At 36.5% G+C, this 25,948-nt stretch overlaps 1 long non-coding RNA gene across 1 annotated transcript; it reads right to left on the bottom strand.

The window, feature by feature from the left end:
• Positions 1-3,057: 3,057 nt before the first annotated feature.
• On the bottom strand, positions 3,058-4,112 carry LOC130051649 (uncharacterized). Its single transcript, XR_008799918.1, has 2 exons — positions 3,487-4,112; positions 3,058-3,392 (listed from the first exon to the last, which is right to left on the bottom strand). It is a non-coding gene; the product is annotated as an uncharacterized LOC130051649 (long non-coding RNA).
• Between the last annotated feature and the right edge of the window lie 21,836 nt (positions 4,113-25,948).

The following is a 25,948-nucleotide window of genomic DNA, read 5'->3' as shown; positions in this document are numbered from 1 at the left end:
ATTTTTTTGTTGAAAATATTTCTAATGCATATCAACAACGTCTTGCAGACCCATAAAGTCCAAAATAATTCAAAATAAGCTCCCCCCCCCCACCTTTTCTTTAAAAAATATCCCCACTGGTTATTATAACAGAACTTATAATAACCAGTGAGGGTATTGTTTTTAAGGTATTCAATGTATAATGACCATATTTCATATCTAATAAATGGATGGTGGAATATTTATAATCATGGTATCATTTTAAAGGGTTCATCAAATAAAAATAATCCACCGTAGGAATTTTCAAAATTTTGTTTACTGCTTAATATATTTCACCTAGAATTTAACATTATATGGGAAAAGCATGTTTTATTACAATATTTTAAAAACAAGTTATATTTTCATAATAATCTCTTGGTAGAAAGTTACATACACTTTCTTTTTATGAAAATATGAAATAAAATTAATCATTGACCACACACATTTTTAGAAAATTAGATTTTTCTTATTTTTACAAAGGGCAGACAACTCTTCCAAAAAGTCTTAAGTGCAAAAAGGTCAGCTTCTAATCATTTACCAGTCATGTGAATTTTATCTGCTTCACTTTCATCATTATTTAACAACAAACTTTTATGTTTCTCTAAATCCTTCAAAATTGTTCATTATCCTTTCATTATACATGGAATACCTTAAAAGGGCTTATTTTGAATTACATGTATTTTGGACTTTATGGGTATGCAAGACGTTGTTGACATGCATTAGAAATATTTTCAACAAAAAAAATTAATTAAATCAACTCATGTAGCTTATTCGGAGGGGGGGGGGGGGGGGGGTCCTGAACCCAAGCACCTGTGGGATCATCAAAGATGCGCATGCGGTAGATCTTACGAATAAATAGGTTGATGCCTTCCTGGCAAGCAATTAATTACACTAATGCGAAAGGGAGATATGGAAAAAAGGGTTTTTTTCTCTCGAAATTCCCGACTCAACCAAGTCATTTGAATTGAAAAGACTACGTAAACTGTGGATCCATCATTTGCGTAATGACGACATTTGTATGAAGAAACGTTTACCGTCTGCCTGCTCTACGACTTGACTGAATGTCTTCTTTTCTTAATTTCTTCTTGCGAAAGAGCGGGCTCAAATCTATACGGCTCCAAACTTTACTGTTCGTGACTTGTCATGTTTACAGTTCGCAATGCTGATGAAATAAACTGGAATAGACGGTGTGAGGCCACTCTCTTAGCGGCGGGTAATTCAAAATACATGATATATTAATATTAATTTAATTGTTAAACAAGGATTTTTGTTGTTAAAGACTGTTAATTAAGATATCAGTAAGCAATACTTTATTCATAAAAGCAACTATGTGGTTAGGGTTGCCTTTCCCTTTAAGGATGGAACAAAAATTTATCAGTGTTAAATCATCTTCCCTACAACCTCACATCTGTAATAAAGATCTAGGCCTCTACCGAAATTGTAAATCGAAAATGATCTCTGGGATAAACGTACTGACTCCAGGGCGGGGCCAAACTTGGTATATATAATGTTTATGTGTAAACCATTTCTGAATGTCTTTTAAAATGTTATTGATAGCATATATCTTCTTTAATGGTATGCCGTGAGCCTCTTGTTAGTTAAATATTTTAGATGAAATAATTCCGGATCCATCTCCGCTAAGTTCTGTTTTTATATGTCAGTATTGAAAAAAAAATTCATCGGGGACAGGGGCCAGACTGATGTCTTTCATAACGTACTAGGATTACTTTTCAATATTTACGTCCAATATTCGTGTTTATTATATAGCTTATAACTAGTCTAATATAAAATCTGCGTAAAATCTAGAGAATGTTAGCGTTCAATATCCTGAGAATTTATTGAACGCTAACTTTGCATTGCGTGAATTGTATGCGCCCGAAACATTCCGAGTGACTGTCCTCCGAATCTGACAGAGCCGGTATTTGATATTTACTTAAGCAAAATGTTTTACTGTACATAAATTATGATGTCCCCATTTACAAAATCAGTTTGCTTCATGCATTAATGACGGGTTAAATATCGAACAGTTAAGAAATGCATGCTGTTATTGCACACTGCCAATATTGATGAATTCTCGTCTATTTTGGAGTAGTTTGAGTGAAAAGGGATATAATTTAACAACGAAATACTTTAGCTATATAATAAAAGGGTTATTGAACTTATATAGGTGCATATTGGCACTCGTTGGCTGTCAAAATGCACTCGCAAGCTCGTGCATTTTCACAGCCAACTCGTGCCAATATTCACCAATATAAGTTCAATAACCCTATATTATTATGAATGAAGACCGAATACGTACTTCATATTGGATAGAATGAATAGATATAAAAATCAACGGGGTTCGAATTGACTGCTACATAACATGGCTATCTTTAAAACGAAATCATTTGAAGTTGCGGCAATTCGGTTCACATGGGAATTTGATAAATGTTTGGACAAAAATATACTCGGAAAATATGCAAGGAATTTTTTGATATTATGATGCCAGAATACAGCGACCTGCACCGTAAATCGAAGGTTTGTATAAGGGGTGGATCTGTAGCTCTCTGGTATGACCAAATATTTTCCAAGAGAGCTACAGATCTGCATTGGTGCAGATGCACATGTAATTCCAAATTGTCGGTACTCTTAGCACGCACTGTGTTTTATCTGTGTTTGATTGAATAAACCTGTATATTTACATTTGCCAATGCACTTCCTTATATGACAGTACTAATGAAATCGATGTTCAATTTCGTATGATATGAATTTGGTCACGTGATCAGTTTGTTCTTGCGTATGAATACAATCACCGCTTCAAAAGTCAGTTTCTGTATTTTCACCTGGGTTCTTGCTTATGCAATGCAGTGGGGGATTTAGACCCCCCCTCCCCCCCACAAATTTAAATAATAGAAATAGTGCGAGTAAAATTCCAGATTGGCACCCAAAATGGCTGAGTATTTTGGCTAATATTTGACTTTCACCCCCACCCTCACCCCCCCTTCGTAAAACCTGGATCCGCCACTGCAATGATATCCTAACAGAAACAAACGCAGCAGGATATTTATACAGATTTTATTTTGTAAACAAACAAGAATTTCATCAATTTATAAAAGAGAAACATTAAACATATCATTCTGTTGTTTCATTTTATACAGTTTTAAATACCGTCTTAACTTCTGCATGGCGATTTTATAAAGTTCTATGATATTGGAAGCGAAGACAGGTAGACAGAGTTATAAGCCTATTTACTTTATGATGATAAGTCAACCTGTTGTTTCCTGGCAACTTCCATCACGGCTATGACTCGGCATGATCATAAGCGAGGCTGGTTTCGAGGCTCGAAAAATTTAGATGTTCATGTCAGGGTACCGGTGCGAGTCTTCATTAAAATCCTACAACAGAAATTTCTCAAGTGAACAAAAACTCCGTCAGTTCGTTTTTATTTTCTTTTACACACACTGAAGGTAAATAAAAGACGCAACCTACCTGCACTTTGTCTTAAATCTGTCCTACTGTCTTGAATCGTCTCCTGCATGGCTACGTTTACCGCGAGTCCTAACGATGAACATAGTCATACCGTTGTTTCTTTCCAAAAACCTGACTAAGAGCTTAACGTTAACTTGACCCATCATATCCACCATCAATTCTCCCAGATCCTTTGAATTTCTGTCGAAATCTGTGATCAACAAGCGTTTTCAACTTAGTAAGCTAGAACGACACCAGTTTCTCCATCGCTGATCGCGACCAAATCACATCACGGATGTAGTTTACTCCGCTCTTCTTGTCGTCATTTCAGTTAACTTTACGCTCTAAATTACCTTTATTTTACACATGTTTCGTCTTTTTTTTTTTAACATTTTCAATTAAATATCTCTATCTTATATTCTCTTTTATATTGTTCCTAATTTTTTGTTCGATAAAACTCTAACGAACTATATTTTGTGTTCTACGATCGTTATTTTGGTCATCTGCTACATAATCATGGAAGCTCGGTAAGAACACAAATCAAAATAGAAAATATAAATATAAGAAATAAAATATCATTTTTGAATGTTATTGGGATATGACATGAAGTTGGTACGTGATCAAATCTACTATAACGCCCTTCGGGCGTTATAGGATTTGATCACGTGACCAATTCATGTCATATCCCAACAACATCCAAAAATGATAGCTTATTTCTTAAATAACAACTTTACATTTTATGATAAAAGAAAACGCAAACCTCCTGCATAATACACTTACATGTACATCCGATTCATCATGTTGCGATGACTTTTTGTAAAGTTTGAACATGAATCAATGTATATGTTCGAGTTTTACATCTACAATGTATGTATGCATGCAAAAATGAAATGAATTGTTTTTATTTTTTAATAATTGTCAGATAAATGAAAGAAGTTCATGTGGTTTAAAACCTAACAGTCGTACTATAATAATATTGTAACGTACAGTGATATGAACACGCTCACCGTTGCTTAGAGAAATACTACCATATCACTTAAAAGGCTACATGTAGCTCTCTAGCAAAGCAGTAGAAATTCCCTACATACTGTTCGCTACACTTCCTACGCTCAGGGAAGCTTCGTTCCGAAACTTAGCATGGATCTTCTCTGATTGTTTGGCACCTCTTCGGCAAAGGCGTCCGCCGTTCACGACGACAACTGCCGTCGTCCCGGGACGAAAACCCGTCCGTACATGGACACAAAGTCCCAGATATACTCTATAAGAAGCAGGCCTCCCACCAACATCAGTCACTACCCTGCCACGATTTTGTAACGTGCAGCGGTTTGAACACGCACGCCTTTGCTTTTGCGTGATCAAGAAAAATCACCAAAAAAAGCTAGCTCAAGATCGAGGCAGTAGAAGGTCCTTGTATAAATGCCAACAAGTCGATATTACATATATTTAACGATATCGTACACGTGCTTCCATATCATACGCAGGTTTAAATGTCCAAGTCAGCCGTTGATTGTGAAAGTCAGCCCTTCTCGCAAAAGTCCAGTAGGCCGTTCTTGGCACACTGACTTTGACTACGGATAACTCCGTTAACCTGATCAGGATATAGGGCTCACGGCGGATGTGACCGTTCGACAGTGGATGTTTACTCCTCCTAGGCACCTGATCTCACCCCTGGTGTGTCCAGGGGTCCGTTATTGCCCAACTATCTATTTTGTATTGCTTATAGGAGTTATGAGATTGATCACTGTTCGTTGCTCTGGTGAAATAAACACGATTTGTAAATATGTTGGTTATTTCTATGACTATGCGGAATAATGTTTATACAATAGGTCAACATTTTCATTACTGTACTGTAACTATAGATTGCGTACTACAAAGGTAATGATTCTCAACTGCAAAAGCACGTGTTATATGTCTTAAGTCTGCGACATATATGTACTTATTATATATGCCCAATTTCTCATCCGCGCTTTTTTTCTGCGCGACTCGACAGCCACGCCCCTCTGTACAACAAATTTACAGCACTTTCTTTTGTTTGTATGGAGTTCATTGTACAGAGGGGCGTGACAGTCGAGTGTCATGATAATCAGAAGACTTTAGTGAATGTTTCAAATCCCTTAAGTATGGTCCGCTAAGAATCAAGTGACCCCGTTACAGTACAGTAATGAAAATGTTGACCTAATGTATAAACATTATTCCGCATAGTCATAGAAATGACCAACATATTTACAAATCGTGTTTATTTCACCAGAGCAAAAATTAAAAACATTTTGTCTTAGAATAAGCAACTCTCGATACTACTGTCTCCAAGGACGCCAGCTGGAGCTTGAAGTCGCCTTCGTCTATCAGAAATTTCCGGCTTAATCAGCTTACCCGGCAGGATACTTGCGCAATTCCGGTTCACGCCGTTCATCGCCGATTAACCCGGGTGCGTTGGGTTGTTAAAATCAAGTATGCTAAAGAAGCAGATCAACAAATACAGGTTTAAATCGCTGAAAACATGAAAACTGGCCCCCACCAAAACTGATTACTCCCTGGTATACTAGTATATACTGTACATTATCGATATAAGCATCTGACATGTGTTTTTCCTAAATGCCGTACCCTGTAGGGTTCGGGTTACAATATACGATACCTGAAAAACCAAGGCCCTGTGTCACAACAGGTGTGGCACGATAAAGATTTCTCGCTGCAAAAAGTCCATAAGCGCCGAACATAGGCCTTTTTACAGCCCTTCACCGGTGTTATAGAGCCAGACCTCCCACCATAGTGAGACTTCCCCCTGGAAGTATGGCTCTAGAGTGAGCCTTCCCTCAGGGGGGAAGGCTCACTCTAGAGCAAGACTTCCCCCCAGAGCCAGCCTTCCCCGCGGAAGTCTGGCTCTCGAGTGAGCCTTTCCCTCTGCGGAAGTCTGGCTCTAGAGTGAGCCTTCCCCACGGAAGTCTGGCTCAAGAGTGAGCCTTCCCCACGGAAGTATGGCTCTAGAGGGAGTCTTCCCTCCGGTAGTCTCGCTCTAGAGTGAGCCTCCCCCCAGCAGACGTGCTATAGAATAAACCTTACCCCCAGGGGGAAGACTCACTCTAGAGCCATAACACCCTCTTGAAGTCTCGCTCTAGAGGGATACCCCTGCTTTCATCCCCTCCTATGCAAACTATAAAATAAATTTTAGTTTATCGGGCAGGGTATTACTTACCTATCTACCTACCTACCTACTTTTTAAAAAAATGTTTTATTTTTGTATTTTCAACACATTTATACATACAAACACTCAAACTGTATAATCTACACTCGCCCATTCACACTTGCAATTACTCTGCACCTTCTGTATCAACAATAACAGTGAATTGTATATATGATTTCTACATGTATATATATACACACACATGAATATATATACACACATAAACATACATATATACACATACACATTCAAAGATAAAGGTAATTATTTTATTTTTCATATAAATGTATTATGATTTTCAACAAACTACTTGTCCATTATATTACCATACAATGCCCATTTACCAAGCATTTTGGATTTGCTATGAAATACATTTTGACAATATTTTTCTAAATTTCTATAGTATTTAAACAAATTAATTGCATCTGACAATTTGGGTTTTGAGCCCGTGATCTGGAGTAATAAATGTGCTTTTTTGCTAACAAAAGAAAATTTTCCAAACAACTGCCATCAATATTGCCTAGTAACACACTTATAACCTTTAACAAATGCATTGTACCATTTCACAAAATCTCTCCAGAAGGCAGATACATACACCCAGTCATAAAGAATATGAGTGACTGTTTCTCTTTCACTTTTGCAAAATGAACACAAGTCATTATCTATACAAGTTTAAGTTTGCGAAGGAAAGAGTTTGTAGCTACAGTGTATATAACACATACGAATACGGTATTGAAAATGAATTAATTTTGTTTCTTTTGTGCATAAAGATGCATTCATATAATGAAATTCCCAACATTTTTCTGATATAGTTTCACTGAGATAAGCTTCCCACTTCTCTCTTTTGAGTTGTGGGGCTATGAACTCCTTTTCCTTCAAAACTTGATTTAAAAATTTAACATAAGAACTAGAGTTCATTTTGTATATAATACACTGATTTGGACTCAACAATTCATGATGTACTTTGCATTGTTTTTAAAATCAGCAATTTGCCTTTTAATTTCAATCCCAAGGTGTAATAACTTGCATTCCCAAAGAAGAAAAAGATAGACGCTATATAAAAAATTGGTGACCAATATCATTATTAATGTTGATTACAAAATTGGTTTTAGTGCCATAGCAAATCATTTAAAGAAAGTACTAACAAGTATCATAGGTGACTCTCAGAAAGGTTTTATAAAGGGACGGTTTATTGGTGAAAACACTCGTTTTTTGTATGATTTGATTGACTATCTAAAAAAGGAAAATCAGTCAGGATTGTTATTAGATTTTGAAAAAGCGTTTGATTCATTGGAATGGGATTTTATTGTAAAGGCACTCAGGTCCTGCAATTTTGGGGAATCTATTGTAAAATGGTTTCTTACTCTATACACCTCTAGTACCAGTTGTATAATTAACAATGGAAACTTATATAAATTCTTCAGTCTTGAACGAGGTTGTAGACAAGGAGATCCATTGGCACCATATATCTTTATTATTATGTCTCCGAACACAAAGTGTCGGAGACATATTGTTTTTGCTCCGTTTCTTATTATTATGTCTCCGAACACAAAGTGTCGGAGACATATTGTTTTTGCTCCGTTTCTTATTATTATGTCTCCGAACACAAAGTGTCGGAGACATATTGTTTTTGCTCCGTTTCTTATTATTCTTATTATTTTCTTCTTATCCTTATTCCTCTTCTTTAGTGAGAAATTTGTCCGACCGATTTTGTGAAAGTGCTTTGACAGATCCACTTCAAACTTTGTGAACTGATAGGGGGTCACTAGGAGGGGTGCATTCAACTTTTTAAATTTTCAAAATGGCCGCCGTTTCAAGATGGCGGCCAAAAAACGTCAAAAACTCAAGGTTGTCGGATTTCAATCAAATTCCATTTCTAGGGTAATTTTGTGACCCCAAGTCCATTTCCACCATCAAATTTTTTTTTTTAGCCGCCATTTTCAAAATGGCCGCCATATACCGAAATATTTCAAAGTGTTAAAATCTGTACAACATTTGGGTTCTGGGGTAAATTGAGAGTCCACAATTCATTTCTAGCTGCAGTATTTCCTTCCAATCCATTTTCAAATGTTTCAAAATGGCCTCTATTGAAGAAAATGGCGGCCAAAAATCAAGTCCCCCGCATTTCAACCAAATTTAGTTCCTAGGGTTTTTTGAGGATCCTGAGTGCATAACTGGTATCAAAAACCATTTCCGACATGGGGAAGTGTTCGGAGACATTTGTGTTGGTATCCCAACACAGTTATAGCTCGTTATTTTAATTATTCTTATTCTTTTCTTCTTATTTTTCCTCTTCTTTAGTGAGAAATTTGTCCGACCGATTTTGTGAAAGTGCTTCGACAGATCCACTTCAAACTTTGTGAGCTGATAGGGGGTCACTAGGAGGGGTGCATTCAACTTTTCAAATTTTCAAAATGGCCGCCGTTTCAAGATGGCGGCCAAAAAACGTCAAAAACTCAAGGTTGTCAGATTTCAACCAAATTCAATTTCTAGGGTAATATGGTCACCCCGAGTCCATTTCCACCATCAAATTTTTTTTTGAGCCGCCATTTTCAAAATGGCTGCCATATACCGAAATATTTCAAAGTGTTAAAATCTCTAGAATATTTGGGTTCTGGGGTAAATGGAGGGTCCACAATTCATTTCTAGCATCAGTATTAATTAACTTCCAATCAATTTTCAAATGTTTCAAAATGGCCGCCATTGAACAAAATGGCGGCCAAAAATCAAGTCCGTCGGATTTCAACCAAATTCAGTTTTTAGGGTTTTTTGAGAATCCTGAGTGCATATCTGACATCAAAAAGCATTTCTAACATGGAGAGGTGTTCGAAGACATTTGTGTTGGCATCCCAACACAGTTATAGCTCGTTATTCTTATTATTCTTATTCTTTTCTTCTTATTTTTCCTCTTCTTTAGTGAGAAATTTGTCCGACCGATTTTGTGAAAGTGCTTCAACAGTCCCACTTCAAACTTTGTGAGCTGATAAGGGGTCACTAGGAGGGGTGCATTCAACTTTTCAAATTTTCAAAATGGCCGCCGTTTCAAGATGGCGGCCAAAAAACCTCAAAAACTCAAGGTTGTCGGATTTCAACCAAATTCGATTTCTAGGGTAATATGGTCACCCCGAGTCCATTTCCACCATCAAAATTTTTCTTTGAGCCGCCATTTTCAAAATGGCCGCCATATACCGAAATATTTCAAAGTGTTAAAATCTCTAGAATATTTGGGTTCTGGGGTAAATGGAGGGTCCACAATTCATTTCTAGCATCAGTATTTCCTTCCAATCAATTTTCAAATGTTTCAAAATGGCCGCCATTGAACAAAATGGCCGTCAAAAATCAAGTCCGTCGGATTTCAACCAAATTCAGTTTTTAGGGTTTTTTGAGAATCCTGAGTGCATATCTGACATCAAAAACCATTTCTGACATGGGGAGGTGTTCGGAGACATTTGTGTTGGCATCCCAAGACAGTTATAGCTCGTTCTTCTTATTATTTTCTTCTTCTTATTTTTCCTCTTCTTTAGTGAGAAATTTGTCCGCACGATTATATGAACACGCTTCGACTGATCCACTTCAAACTTTGTGAGCTGATAGGGGGTCACTAGGAGGGGTGCGATCAACTTTTCAAATTTTCAAAATGGCCGCCATTTCAAGATGGCGGCCAAAAAACGTCAAAAACTCGAGGTTGTCGGATTTCAACCAAATTCTATTTCTAGGGTAATTTTGTGACCCCAAGTCCATTTCCACCATCAAATTTTTTTTTTGAGCCGCCATTTTCAAAATGGCCGCCATATACCGAAATATTTGAAAGTGTTAAAATCTGTACAACATTTGAGTTCTGGGGTAAATGGAGGGTCCACAGTTCATTTCTAGCATCAGTATTTCCTTCCAATCAATTTTCAAATGTTTCAAAATGGCCGCCATTGAAGAAAATGGCGGCCAAAAAACAAGTCCGTCGGATTTCAACCAAATTTAGTTTCTAGGGTTTTTTGAGGATCCTGAGTGCATATCTGGCATCAAAAAGCATTTCTGACATGGGGAGGTGTTCGGAGACATTTGTGTTGGCATCCCAACACAGTTATAGCTCGTTATTATTATTATTATTTTCTTCTTCTTATTCTTATTATTCCTCTTCTTTAGTGAGAAATTTGTCCGACCGATTTTGTGAAAGTGCTTTGACAGATCCACTTCAAACTTTGTGAGCTGATAGGGGGTCACTAGGAGGGGTGCATTCAACTTTTCAAATTTTCAAAATGGCTGCCGTTTCAAGATGGCGGCCAAAAAACGTCAAAAACTCAAAGTTGTCGGATTTCAACCAAATTCAATTTCTAGGGTAACTTAGTGACCCCGAGTCCATTTCCATCATCAAATTTTTTTTTTGAGCCGCCATTTTCAAAATGGCCGCCATAAACCGAAATATTTCAAAGTGTTGAAATCTTTACAACATTTGGGTTCTGGGGTAAATTGAAGGTCCACAATTCATTTCTAGCATCATTATTTCCTACCAATCTATTTTCAAATGTTTCAAAATGGCCGCCATTGAAGAAAATGGCGGCCAAATTACAAGTCCATCAGATTTCAACCAAATTTAGTTTCTAGGGGTTTTAGAGGATCCTGAGTGCATATCTGGTATCAAAAACCATTTCTGACATGGGGAGGTGTTCGGAGACATTTGTGTTGGCATCCCAACACAGTTATAGCTCGTTACAGTAGAATTGTTGGCAAAAGCACTTAAAGAAAATCGAAATATTAAGGATGTGGCTGGAAAAGAAAATGAATTAGGCCAGTATGCGGATGACTCTTTTTTAACGTTAGATGGCATTGAAAAATCACTTAGAGAATCTATGAGAGTTATTGATATGTTTAGAATGATTTCTGGACTACGTTTAAATATTTCAAAATCACAAGCAATTTGGTTGGGAAGCAAATCAGGTTCGGCGGAAACTTTGGGAATGATCTGAAAATAAAATGGGGAAATAGCAATTTTAAGCTCCTCGATATAGTATTTACAAAACATCTGGAAGACATGACTTTATGTAATTATCAATCTAAAATCAATGCCATTAAAATTGCTACATTGTAGGTTTGTGGACTAAACGGGATTTAACTCCAATAGGTAAAATCACAATTATCAAAACTTTAGCACTCCCAAAACTCATACACTTATTTTCAGCATTGCCTGACCCACCTAAACAAGTACTGGAAGAGTTGAATGAAATGTTTTTTAAAATTTATTTGGGGATACAAGGTAGAAAAGTTGAAAAGAAATACAATTGTGGGTAATTATGATGAAGGGGGACTAAATATGGTAGATTTGGCATCTTATATATCTTATATTAAGCTGAAATGGGTCAAAAGGTACCTTGCTGATGTTTATTCTTATCTAGCATATTTATAATATCTTGTGTTTTCATGTTTTATATGTACGATCAGGATAGGTACAACTTTTAATGTTTTATTTATTTCCTACATTTCTGTATGTATTATGTGTATAACATTCTGTTGTAAGGTATATATGCATTGTAAAGCACCTTTGAGCGTACATAGTGTATGAAAAGGGTGCTATATATAAATATGGTATTATTATTTTATTTATTTATTGCTGATAATGAGGGTATATGGCAACATATGTTGCATAGTATTTTAAATCTTAGAAATGTGGATTTCATTTTTCACCTATCCAAAGAAAAACTTAATGAATTTGTAAATCGTATTGACAATGTGTTTTGGAAAGATGTGTTTAAAGCCCTATCAAGAGTTAAAGAAAGCCCTCTTTCTGTTACAGATTATTTGAATTTAGATATAAGAAACTTTGTTGATGTTAAATAATGGGATTTTAATACAAATTGGGTTAACAGAGGCATTAAGACCTTGAATGACTTAGTTTTGCAGAATGAAACATTCAAATACTGATGTAAAAGATGTGGTTGGTACAAAGAACTTTTTGGGCTATTATTGTCTTATTTCAAAAGTACCCTACCTACCAACTTACCTACCTCTCTACCTGAAGTTGTACACGTTTAAAAGCATAACCGATATTTGTACGCAGATGAGAAGAAACATAAATTCGAAATTTCCTCATTTCATTTTTCAAACTTCTAAAACTAACCACGGCATAGGTATTGTGTGGGTCAAAGTTCAAGGTCTATGGGTCAAACAAAATGGCTTATCAATTCCAATGTGTTTTATTCATCGTTTTCTTCTCTTGAGTTTGATGAACGGCTTAAGCAAAATCATTTAATGCCCTGTTGAAAACGGTCCTGGTATCTAAACAATCTATAAAGTGATAGTAGTTTACCAGGAATAAATGGAGGGGGAAGTCCTGCTATGGGGGAAGTCTGACTCTACAACTAGTGATAGAGTAGGTCTTCCCACGGGGAAGTCTGGCTCTAGAGTGAGACTTCCCCGGGGGTTCTCCTACTCTAGAGTGAGCCTTCCCCCATGAGGGGGAAGGCTCACTCTAGAGCCAGGCTTCCGGGAGAAGTCTCATTATGGGGGAAAGCTCACTCTACAACACCGGCAATGGTGATGTCTCCATACGAGTGAAAAATTCTCGAGTGGGACGCTAAATAATATACAACAACTGAATGCCGTAAAAGTTTTGAATTTTGCAAATACCATTCCCAAATTTTTCATATTTGGAGTTGGCCCCTTTAAATTGTAAAAGTCAGCCGTCGATGGTAAAAGTAAGCCTCTTCGTAAAACTCCGTTTGGACGTTTCCGAACAGACACTGCACTGAGCTAGGGCTTTTTAGAAATAGGAGTGGGCCTAAATAAAGATCGCCCGTGTCATTTTTTGACCAGATGGGCCTATTTTTGTGATGTTTTACATTTTCGGGATCTTTGTACAAAAGGGAATACTAGTGGTATAAAAACTACACAAGGCAAACTTATGGGGTAAAAAGCTGGTAGAATTTTTTTTTTAAAGTATTATCTATAAGATTATACTAATTAGTAGAAAAAATGTTATTTTAAAATACAAAAATAGCACTTTTTATATCTTGAATAAAAAAATTGGTTTCCATGGCAATAAAAACTGTATATGGAGCAGCTTTACAAGGTCTACGTCAGAAATTTTTTACTTTAAACATAATATTTGGACCATAAATATTTAAGAAAGAATATATAATTACTACCCACCGGGCTTTGTTTCCATGGTAACAGATTAAAAAGAATTATTTCATTTATGCGATTTGTCACTTTGTTTTATAATTGTACAACTTTGACCATTTTCATGAATAAGATACAAAATCCAGTCCCAGAATGATATTTATATTTATTTGTCAAGTATTGTAGTACAACATTTATTAGAAATTTAAAAGATGTTGAGTTTTTTTCTTTTCTTAATTCAATACAATACAATATTTTTAATATCCCGGCGGGTTTTCCATGACCCCGCTTCGATTGCCATACATTAGCCCGAACATGTCTTATATACTACATCTTTGAAATAATTTCCCTCTCATTGTTCCATTGCTTGATGTTTGTTTACATAGTTGAATATAAAACTGTAACCTTCGTGACAATATAAAACCCGGTTAGTAGTGGTGGTGGTGGTGGTGGTGGGGGGGGGAGGGGGGTTAACGTAAAGCTAGTAAAAATGACACTAATAAATTTGTTTTATGTCTTCGTTAAGCAAATGTTCCTCAGACAAAATTAAGACTATTTTAAGATGTACCAGAGAACATCCCCCTTTTATTCTTAAATGATCATATCAGTCGTGTTTTCTACATTTCAAAGTCTATGCGATAAATCGCTCTATCAGCGCAAGTAGATGTCATAGCATTGAAATATGAAGTGCATGTAATTAGAGAGCATTGTCGGGTTTATTTTAAAAAATGTTTGTGAATGTCATAAAAATTCCTAGTTTCGTTAATGTCGAACCTTGTCTTTGAGGAATCTGATACTATTCACAAACAATGATCAATTATAACAGCATCAAAATAAAGCCTACAACAGTGCGACATTTAACTCTGGACACGACAAAAGTCCGGAGTTTCGCCAACCCTTTTATTAAGGATACAAATAAACCCTTTACAAAAAAAGATGGGATTTTATGTTCACAAGACATGCACCAACATTTACACTTGTACCTATTGTAGTTTTTAAGATATTTCACCTGAAATCAAAAAATCCCATGGGATTTTGGAGGGATTTTTAATCCCACTTGGGGGATTTTCACTCCCACCAAAAATCCTATGGGAGAAAAAATATAATTTCTTCCATAGGATTTTAACTCCCATATTTAAACTTAATATGGGATACAATGTCCCATAGGAGGAAATGTCCCATAATGAACATGAAATGGCAGTAAATATCCTATTTGAGCATGAATGGGAATAGATATCCCAAATAAAACACAGGATGGGATTTTTATTCCATGAATATAACAATAAAACAGAAAATTGTATCTTAAAAAGTGTTGTTTGTCATGATTCTTAAAATGTACTTAAAAGCCAAGGCATGACATTAATTTTTAAATATATATAGTAATTATAAACTCTTATGTGTAGGCCTATGTGTTTGTGAATAAATGTCTAAAAAACATGAGAGATAATAAAGGATATTACAGCTCTGCATTACTAAACTTTTCCCCATGCAATTTTAATTGTATACATATAACCCTTGCACAAAAATATTCATATAAAATTGGACGGGACTATATTATTGCAACAAGCAGACAAGAACACTATGAAATACTCATTCACACACGGGCACTGTAAGTTAATGTAAATATATAGTATGTGCATGTATAAATATATACACATGCACATGATACTACATGTATCTATTTACATCAACTTCCATTGCCCGTGCATTCACATGCAGTTGCTCACATTCACTATTCACAACCCTTCATATGTCGTCAGGTGTTAAAATATGTTCACAGGAACCGTTAATTTTGTCAGTGTATTAATAATAGTGTGGGTATATACCATATACCGTACCATCCCCTAATCAGCTGCTATGGGGGGGGGGGGGGGGGGGGGGGGGGGGGGGGACCTACAAGGGCTGATACTTCACTCAAAACTTCGTTTCAAAAAAGTTCTTAAAATTATCGTCACCCACCATCCTTGTGGTTTTATAAAGGGTAGCAGTATTATTACTACATATTAAATTAAAAGTTCCTGTGATATGTTGTTGAATTACGGAATAGGCCTAGCTTACAACTTGTTTACATGTTCTAAAATTAGTGTTAAGTGCTTACGGTGAAAGATGAACTCTGCTAGGTGATGCTAAGTTGTTTAGTGAACCGAATCAGACATCTCAAATAAGATTCTCGATTATTTAACAACACAAGAATCGTTTTACAAAATGCATGCTTCGGTCCATCTTTCCCTCCCTTCTACAATCGTATTCATTCTCAAGTCAAAGTACTTTCTCCGATTGCTATCATTACCTTAAGCGTCGAAAAGACTTCAATGACAGGCGTGTCCGAATAAACGGTTAACAGACGTCTCGACTCTAGGGAAGTTCGGCTCTAAGTGTTCTAAACATCTCGAGCGATTTTATAGTGATAAACTTCTATGGTTTTCGACATTTGTGTATCAATGTTTTATGAATATTGTAGACTATTTTATTCATAAAGCAAAGCAATGTTATCGCAAATTTTTAGGTCTACTTACAAATGTATTAACCCCGAGATCCGCCACTAATTAGTTACACAAGTTGTGTGGTTACAACAGTCTTATCATTTTAATTTCATTGGATGATAAAATAGATGACGTTAATATTTTGAATACCTTGTACATACGCAAAAGAATTTAACTATACGATGTTTATTTTTCAAATTATAACTTCAGTGGCGAATGGTCGGATCCCCCGTCCCGTTCCCATCCCTCACGCATAGTACTAATTAGTTAGAATAATCTAACTGTGTCTCGGGACAGGCCCTCACCACAGTTAGAATACCTCCCATATACCCGTAATGTAGCAGAAAATTGCGGAATCGCTCCAAAACGATTTTAAACTTATCAAAGAATAAACGCGTACATTTAAAGTTAAATTTATATACAACTAACCTCATTGGTAATTTGTAAGTCCTTAACACTGTAAAAAATCGTATAATAATATTGTAAACTCAACACTTTGAAATGTCACTTTTCTCGATTCGAACTGACTGCCATTTTACCGGAAACTGCCATCGGAACACCCTGCTGCATGCTGTTTTCCAAAAACGAACGCTTACCTAATTTGCAAATAAGAACGGCCCAAGTGGGTCGTTAAGATAACTTTCCAAATGCATATGAGTGATGTGTTACATAATTTTACCGAAACATGCACTGTGTGCAATTTTCATTTTGCTACATTGCAGGTATATAGGACGCATTCTATCGTTAAATCGGGTCCGTAGGACATTATCATTTTAGCGATAGAACATTCTATCTAAGTACTAATTATTTCCGCACTGTTCAGTCATTGTGTACTCCCAATTAATTAACAATCTACCCTCGTAAATCATAATCGTTACGCTTCGTTGGACATGAAACCTTAAATCAATCCATTGACACTACTTAGTCAACGATTTTGTATTGTGATACATTTCTATGATTTCGGACATTTATATATCAGGATTATCTGATTTATTTATCAGTGTTCAAAAAGCAAAGTACATGTACCGTTACAACGATTTTATACCTACTTCTTATAATAACCCCCTGGATCCGCCACTAGCTAAATTAATTCTGGTGATGCCTATAACAGCGGTACATGTACTCACCTATCATTCTAACTTATTGAAAGTTAAAATAAATGTAGATATAATATAAACATTTTGAATACTATATATATATATATATATATATATATATATATATATATATATATATATATAAAGGCATGCCTTCATCATATGATGTTATGATGTTTATTAACTTTAGTGGTGGATAACCGAGAACGACACCCCACCCCTACTTCGCACAATTCAATTTCTAATATTGACAAGCGGCCCATTTTGACCAGATAGACATTACCCTTGAACGTAAAACACTGGTCAGTCATTGTGTATTTCTAATAAACAAACTTCATCATTGAATACAGACCGTTAATGTTGCCACTGACACTACTTAGTCGTGAGTTGATTTTGTACGTGATAAATTCCTATGATCTTTACTCGTATGTTTCATTGCTTATTTAGAGTTTTTATTTGTTTGGTTTTTCCCCCTTCTTCTTCTTCTTCAAGAGCAAAGTATTGATATTGCAGTTTAACCCACCCACCCCTGGAACCGCCAGTTATTAGGTAGACGTATGGTGTTGATCTACTAATTAGGTAAATGAAGTCAATGGATATCTGCGGTAATATTTAGCGTTATTCACTTAATATTAGCTTCCTAACTATATTGAAAGTTGAAATAAACAACGTTAACATTTCGAATACTTTAAATATCTAGGATACATAATCATACGAGGATTATTTTTTAATATTTTGAAATTAGAAAAACAACTTTAGAGGCGGAGGAGCGGAAGCCATCCCTCTTCCTGCAGGATTTATGGTCCAAAATTGACAAAAGGCTCGTTTTGACCAGATAGAAATGGCACTTTCAAACGGAAAATATTGGTCAGTCATTGTGTACTTCCAATTTAAAAAACTACTCCCATTGTAACTCTACTTAGTCCCTGGTATTCTACAATGTACAATTTGAATATATCATATCTGTATGGTATAAACAGTCACACGATGTTTAGTTCGGAAATTAAAAAAAAATGTAGTGGGGACACTGGTCAGTCATTGTGTATTCCCAATTAACAAACTACCCTTTTAAATCCTACTCGTTACGGTTCGTCAGACATGACAACATATCCGAACTAGTCTTGTATATATGGATGTACTTGTTTATTGTAATTAAGGTCTGCTTCGCAATGAAAACCTGGTATCATTGACAATTAATTTTTATTCCACTTAGTCATCGATTTTTTATGTGATACATTTCTATGATCACGGACATTTATATATATATATATATCAGGGTTGTCTTGTCAGGGTTTATTTATCATTATTCCAAAAGCAAAGTACTGTTATCACGATTTTATGCCTACTTCTTACCCCTCTGGATCCGCCACTACCTAAATAATTTTGGTGATGCCTATAACAGCGGTACTCATCTATCATTGTAACATTACAGGGCCGTAAATTAACCTTCAATTTGGAGGAGGCAGGAAATTAGGCGGGGGTCTGGGGCAAGGCCGTCGTCGGCGGTCCGGCCGGTCCGGCCATGGCCGGACCAATATTTCGGCCGATAATGCCCAACCCAAAAATCCCATAAAAAGCGCACGAATTTTAGTGTCAGATATACCGGAAAACGCTTCTAAGGGCATCCTAGAATAAAAAAATTTCCGGGGGAGCATGCCCCCGGACCCCCCTAGAAATGATCAATCATAAAAATGGCCGGACCAATCACAAAATCGTGACGACGGGCCTGTGGGGGCCGCCCAGGCCCCCAGACGCTGAGCACATTTTGTGCACACTGAACACGTTTCGTGCAAAATCCTTGATTCTAGGGCCTTCTAAGATGTTACTTGACTAACTCATTCTAAAAGAAAGATTTGGAATGCTTTTTAAGGGAGGTATCATGTTCTTAGTTATTGGAAACAACATAAATTCTAATGAACTTTAAATTTTAATTTTTTTTGGCTCAAAAGTTGGAGGAGGCAGCTGCCTCCTCCGCCTCCATGTAATTTACGGCCCTGCATTATTGGAAGTTAAAATACAAGTAGATATAATGTTAACATTTTGAATACTTTACATATATACATGTTAAGGAAATCATCATATGATGTTTATTAACTTTAGTGGTGGATGACCGAGAGCGAACATCCCCCTCTCCCTCGCACAATTCAATTTCTAGAATTGACAAGTGGCCCATTTTTACCCTTGAACGTAAAGCACTGGTCAGTCATTGTGTAATTCCAATTAACGAACTTCACCATTGAGTCCTGACCGTTACTCTTCGTCAGACACTAACCCACTAATACTATCTAGATACTGATTTTGTACGTGATAAATTCCTGTGATCTTTACTAGTATGTTTCATTGTTTATTTGGAGTTTCTATTTGTTTGGGTTTCCTATTTTTTTCTTCTTCAAAAGTAAAGTATTCATATTGCAATTTAACCCCCTGGATCCGCCACTTTTTTTAAGTAAACGTATAAATATAATTGTGTTGATCTATTGAGGTAAATGAAGTCAATGGATATCTGCGGTAATATTCAGCGTTATTCACTTAGCTTCCTAACTATATTGAAAGTTGAAATAGACAACGTTAACATTTTGAATAATTTAAATATTTAGAATAGATAATCGTGCGGTGTTTATTTTTGAATATTTTGAAATTTAAAAAAAAACAAAAAACTTTAGCGGCGGAGGAGCAGAAGCCACCCCTCCTCCTGCAGGATTTATGGTCCAAAATTGACAAAAGGCTCGTTTTGACCAGATAGAAATGGCACTTGAACGGAAAATACTGATCAATCACTCTACTTAGTCCCTGATATTCAAAACAATGTACAATTTCAATACTTCATATATGTACAGGAAATAATCACACGATGTTTAGTTCGGATATAAAAAAAAATATAGTGGCCCAACTGGTCAGTCATTGTGTATTCCCAATTAACAAACTATCCTTTTAAATCCTAGTCGTTACGCTTCGTCGGACACGACAACATAACACATTGACCCTAACCGAACAAGTCTTGTAATTAAGGTCTTCTGCTCCCAAATGGAAACCTGAATAAGATATCATTAAGGTCTTCCGTTTCCAACGGAAGATTTCGATGTTCTTGACACTACTTAAATAAATAAAAAATAGTGGTCCCACTAGTCAGTCATTTTGTATACCCAATTAACAAACTACCCTATTAAATTCTACACGTTACGCTTCGTCAGACACGAGATCATAAGCCATTGACCCTAACCTATCTAGTCTAGTATATATGGGTTTTTTGTTATCTATGTTATCATTATGGTCTTCCGCTTCCAAAAAAGATTTCGTTGTTATTTTTGACACTACCTAGAGACATAATCTCGAACATTTATGTATCGATGATTTGTTGTTTGTTGTAATTTTTGGTGGAAGCTTTACTGGAGTTGAAATAGTTATGGTTGATATTGGAAATAGATTTTACAATGAAGAACTAATACTGTCTTCATTACTAGGAAAACTTTAGTAGCGGACTGATCAAAGCACCCACCCTTTCCCCAACCCCTCGACCAGCCATCACGTATAGTTCATTTTCCAAAATATATAGATGCAACACTTGATCGTAAAATAGTGATCAATCAATGCATATTCCTAATCAACAAAATACCTTTAAAAGTGCGACATTTAACTCTGGACACGATAAAAGTGCGGAGTTTTTTGTCTATGACAACCACATATTTTCCTCAATAAAAACACTGAAAATTTCACTCTGTCATTAAATGTACGTATACGACGCGATCTAATCAAGCCGGCATAGAGGCGCCCCATGCGAAAATTACCCTTATCAAATGTTACATACTTCGGATTTTTATTGAGCTTAATCCTAAATATTGCACATCTAGATAATTTTCCAAAAATATATGAAACTTTTTACTTGTATCAAAATTCTTTCTGTTTTATATCTTCTAAATTTTATCATAGAGTTAACTAACAGTCTCACTTGCGGAATTATGGGGTGTGGAGATCGCACCACCCCCCCCCCCCACCCCCCCATCATTTCAAAGATAAGAATTTAATGTGCTTGAAATTGCTCTGCTTCAATATTTTCCCCCGTAAGGGAGGGGAACAACCCCTCCCGAACCATCCTAACCGTGATTTGGTTAGTCCTCAATTGCAAAGCCCCTGTAGTCCAATATCCAGTATCCAGTTAATGTAGGGCTTTTACATGTAATATGTATATCAGATATGTTTTATCCCGTGGGGATCCGGTGTTGTATCATAGACACCCCCCCCCCCCCTGAAAAACGGGCCCGGAATTGCGCCCCAGCATATAATTTCCCCCTAAGTACAAAGTCAGTATAGAGTCTCCCCTTTGGCGGAAAAATCGCCCTGGTATATATAGAACACCCCCCTCCCCCTATTTCCGGATTTCATTTGTTATAATAGTTTAAGGAAATAGATATGCGCTCATTAATATTACGATATTCATAAAACAAACGAATATTTCTTGTTATTGACATGATGAAGTTGGATTTACACGCTGAAAACTTTGAAGTGCATATTGTAAATACAATATGCTTACCAAAAGACTTTAACGATGGTCAATATAAGTAGGATTTTTCGTAAAAAAATCGACTATAAGATGTATAGTTAAAATATTTGAAAAGTAAAATAGATAAACTGTATAAATAAAAGTAATTAAATTTTCTCGTTTATTTAAATTAAAAAAATCATTTAAGTTCTTCCCAACTTTACTAATTCAAATGTTAGATACTAGTAAATAACGATAAAGACTTAAGATGTCTGAATGAATTTTGATATACCATTACACGATTTGAGCAATTTCCTTTTTATAAAAAATCATAAGATGATGATTGTTCACGATACACACACACAAAAATAATCAGAAGAATTACTGGATCTAAATAAGAAAGAGAATTCTAGTAATAGAAATGGAAGCAGATACATAGCTAAAATGTAAGAATGGGGGTGTACTGTCATTTAGGGGGAATTTCTATACCGGGACGGTTTTTCCAAGGGGGGTTGGGTTGGACCCGGGTTAATTCTTCGTAAGGGGAAATTCTATTCCAGGTCCATCTTTCCGGGGGGAATGTCTATCCCGGGCCCGTTTTTCCGAAGGGAAAGTCTATGCGGGGGAAAATCTTATGCTTTACAACACCGGGTAGAATAGGTCCTCAGTACTCCTTGCCTGTCGTAAGAGACGACCCAATGGGACAGTCCTTCGGATGAGAACGCAAAAACCGAGGCCCACTGTCTCAACTTCTGTGGCACGATAAATTCCCTCCCTGCTCAAAGGCCGTAAGCACCGAGCATAGGCCTATGTTTTCAGCCCTTCACCGGCAATGGTGACGTCTTCATATGAGTGAAAAATTCTCGAGAGGAAACTTAAACAATATCCTATCAATCAAAACTGAGTCTGTTTTCATATCCATGTAACGTGTGTCTTTAGTACTTAATACATTCTAAGGAACTAAAGATCATGCACCCAATGTTGGGAATGAACTAAGTAAACTTAATTTGTACACTTTTAATGCGATATAGTTTTAGACTTTTTTTTCATTAATGTATATTAAATATGCGCATGCCAAATATACAGCTTTTAAGAATAGAGATATGCAATCAAAATACTTTAGAGAGTACTGGTGCTAGTTTTTGCAATAAAAAGAAGAGAGAAAAAAGCAGGAGCTTTCATAGGCTTTGTCCCCTGGAACCACCCAGGACTTTGTCCTGAACTTACTGAGGTCTAAAGGCGGTCTTTAGACCCACCCACCCAGCAATTTCTCCGGGCCCCAAACTGAAATATTGCACCCGCCTCTGAATACAATACATAATTCATGGTTATCTTGCTTTAAAATCAACAAATGTAAATTCATGTAATACTACACAATTGTATATTACTTGAATGTGGCCATTTGCATGGATCTTGAGAGATAATTCAATTATCCCCTAGATTATAACGCGAGAGTCTGAAGGATAGAGCCAGTCAGACAGCAGAAAGGCATGAGCATGTGCACGCGTGTAGATTCTTCTTTTCCAATATAATTTCATACTAGAGCATTACACACCCGTTTTTATTTGTCAAACTGCGTTTTGGAAATCTTAAAATCTTCAATTCAAAATACCCAGTCTAAGCTTCGATGATTCGGGCTGTATGAACTTCGTAATATCAGGGGCGGGTCCAGGAAATGCGGTTACAGGGAGGGGACGCCACTTTATGAGGCAGGGGGTCTGGGGGCCGCCTTGAGGCCCACAGTGGATCCAGAGCAAAGCGCTGGTGGAGTTCAGGGGGGCGAAGCCCCTGGAAGCTCCGGGATTTTACAGGGCTTGAAATATGTCTCCTATTCAGTCATTTGTGAAATTAATAAAATGACTCAAATTTTATGGGTTTTAGAACAAAATTAAGTTCTCCCAATAAAGTAATGCAAGAAATCAAAAGGTTTTGTCAATTATTTCTCCGGGAGTGGAAGAAATTATTGCTTCTTTTATCGTTTTGTACATTTTTCTAAACAAGATACCGCGATTTACCTTAAATTTGAAAATTTTAGGTGGGGGGGGGGGGGTGCACTGAATATAGGTGTATGGAAATGTATAGATCTATGCACGTGCATTTTAATAACCAATTGGGACTTCGCTTCAGAGTAACACAAACTGGGACTAAAGCATGCCATTCCTAACACTAAAAGCTGGTCTGAATCCCCCCCCCCCACTCGCTTATATACCCTACAAAATTTACCTGCAATATTACATAGTATTTACTAATGTTAATTATTATAAGTTCTTTTCATTAAAAACATGGAATTTACAAATGGATGAAAAATACAAATTTCACTACATAGACTTAGGTGTACAAGTGGTTTTCGTCAAGTTTCCGCACTCATTTTTCATCTTGAAAGCTTTTTCCCTGCAAAAACTTGGTGTGTCCTGCTGAAACTTGATATATCTACGTTGTTTTCAAGTAGTTTCCGCAACGAAAATTTGCTGAAAGCTGATCAAGTTTGCGCAAAATTCGGTTTGCAGAAACTGTTCTGTTTTAGTATGCACATTGCTATACTGATAGTCTACCGCAAAGTTTTGATAAGTTTCCGCAATATTTTAGTTCTGTATCAGTTTGTACAATATGGTGTATACCAATTTTCAGCTTTGTGGAAACTTACTGAGACTTTATCATCGCCATATAATTATAATAGGATGTTTGTGTTGCAATCAATATATAGAATTTTTAAAAAGATAACTGAAAACAGTCGGACTAAATGCAAAGACAGCCTGTTACATGTATATTATAATTTGCGGAATGTGTTTTTCCCCTTTCGTTGTTAGTCTCACCCCCTCCCTTTGGGGGGATGGTGGTGGTGGTGGTGTTCATTTGTACTAATGAAGTATCACCTATAAGGTGTCAGTATATTCTGGTAGATTATTGCAATATACATCAGTGGCGGATTTAGAGGGAGCGCAGGCGGAGAAATAAATGACAAAATCTTTTAATTTTTTTAATTACTTTATTGGGAGAACTTAATATTTCCCAAAAAAAAAACAACCCTTATTTTATTAATTTCACCTTATTAAAATGACAGAAAATACATGTAGTACAAATGACTAAATAGGAGAAATATTTCAAGCCCCATAAAATTTGTAAAACCCAGGAGTTTCCGGGGGCTTCGCCCCCTGGGCCCCAACCAGGGCTTCGCCATGGACCCACTGCCTCATAAAGGGGCGCCCCGTAACCACAATTCCTGGATCCGCCCCTGTACATGTAGATATGAGGAGATACTGTCTGCATAAGTTGATTAGCTCATCAAACGCACCTCCTGCGATGTGAAAGTGAAAATAGCTGCAATCCTCGCCGGCGGAATTATGGTAAGGTTCAATTTCAGCAACTATTTGCGATAATGTGCTCCACGAAGATTTCCTTAAAGATTACAATTATTCTGAATGAACCCTGTGCTTCCTAATCCCCGTAATGTAGTTTCTTGTTCATCAGTGGCGGATCGAGAGAGTTGTAGTCACTCCACTTTACTTCCATAGTTTTAAACAAAACTGGTCATTTTACCAGTTTGCGATATTCACCCATCTTTGGGGCCGGGGCGGAATAGGCACAAACTTGGGTCGCAATCCGCTCATCCTTTAAACAATTCCTGGATACGCCCTTGCCCACAGGCACCTTAAATATGGATATTACTACCCCTCCCCCCACCTTTTTTCAATTTTTTTTTTGGTGGGAATAATTTCTCTGAAATGTATGAATTCGTAGTCTATTTCATCCCTCTTTCGATTTATGTAATCGTTTCACGCTTTTTTGTAAGCTTTAGAGATTGGCCTTCTACCGGTATAGAGATTGGCCTTCTACCGGTATAATAAAATTCATTTTATTATACCAGTAGAAGGCCAATCTCTAAATACATGTATCCATACTTCCGGTGCCTGTGCCCTTGCCCGTGGAGAACAATACGTAAAGTGCACTTGTAAATATATTACCATTTTGTCTGTAATGATATTTACGGGTGTATTCAATACCACCTTCTAATAAAAACACGGGGGTGGGGGGTGATATCGTATATACTCATTATTATCATTACAGACAAAATTACCGGTTCCTGTGATTAATATTGATTTATGTTCACAAAATAAAAATTAAATCAAAATCGGAACCA

This window comes from Ostrea edulis, chromosome 2 (assembly GCF_947568905.1).
Source record: "Ostrea edulis chromosome 2, xbOstEdul1.1, whole genome shotgun sequence".
NCBI classification, from domain to species: domain Eukaryota; kingdom Metazoa; phylum Mollusca; class Bivalvia; order Ostreida; family Ostreidae; genus Ostrea; species Ostrea edulis.
The sequence above is the reverse complement of the archived record's forward strand: the minus strand, read 5'-3'. Positions and strand labels throughout refer to the sequence as shown.